The 922-nt window shown below is 45.9% G+C and overlaps 1 protein-coding gene across 6 annotated transcripts in view; it reads left to right on the top strand.

Annotated features, from left to right (window-relative positions):
• TEAD2 (TEA domain transcription factor 2) overlaps positions 1 to 922 on the top strand; it is a 14,084-nt gene that overhangs the window by 5,244 nt on the left and 7,918 nt on the right. The gene's annotated exons all lie outside the window — the stretch shown is intronic.

Below are 922 nucleotides of genomic sequence, written 5' to 3' on the forward strand. Positions count from 1 at the left end.
TTCAGCAGGCACTGCTCTGGTCACTTGGGTCCTGCCGTTTATGGAGCCAATAGTCAGATGGGGGAAGTGAATGTTAATTAAATCATCATGTGCACAGATACAGAATTGAAGAGTGGGTGTCGTGGTGTGAAGAACCACAACAGGTTCTGGGATGAGGGAGAGCCTTCTCGGGGGGTTCTCTGAGGAGGTGACATTGAATGCTGAGTAGGACTTTGCAAGGTGAAGATTGGGGGTGGGGATAGTTTAGGCAGAGACAACAGCACACACTGAGGCACTGAGGTGGGCAAGTCTGCCGAGTTTCCAGAACTGAGAGAAGGCCAGTTTTAAGCCATTGGTCAGTCAGTTACATGTTTTTTGAGCACCTACTGAGTTCCTGCTGCTCTGTTTGGATTGGGGATACAGCATTGAACAAGTTAGAACAAACCCTGCCTTCGTGGCATTTATATACTTGGAGGGGGAGGAGACAGACAATAAACATGTAAACAAATCGATAAGCATTAATAAGAAAGAAATAAATGCAGGCAATAAAGCAGGATGTGTATACCTTCTTTAGACAGGGTTCAGAAGGCCTCTCTGGGCAGCAGCCCTGATGGCAAGAAGTTAAGTCAGTGGGTAGGATACTCTAGAGTTTAGATTTCAGAATCGGAATGGCAAGTATTAGGTCAAGAGTCCTAGGAGTCAATATCTGACAGTCCCTGGGGTTTGTGTCCTCCTGGTCTTGATCTTTGACCCTTGACCTCTTATTGACCTCTGACCCAAAGTTGGGTCTCTTTGACCTCTGACCTCTCCTTACCACCATTTCCTGGGCTACCCATAGGTCATTGGCCTCTAGACCTGTGCTGTCAAATGCTCCAGTCACTAGCTATGTGTGGTTATCGACATCTAAATGAATCCAAATCAAATGAAATAAAAAATTCAGTTC

Source organism: Pteropus alecto, unplaced genomic scaffold (assembly GCF_000325575.1).
Source record: "Pteropus alecto unplaced genomic scaffold, ASM32557v1 scaffold41, whole genome shotgun sequence".
In the NCBI taxonomy this organism is placed as follows: domain Eukaryota; kingdom Metazoa; phylum Chordata; class Mammalia; order Chiroptera; family Pteropodidae; genus Pteropus; species Pteropus alecto.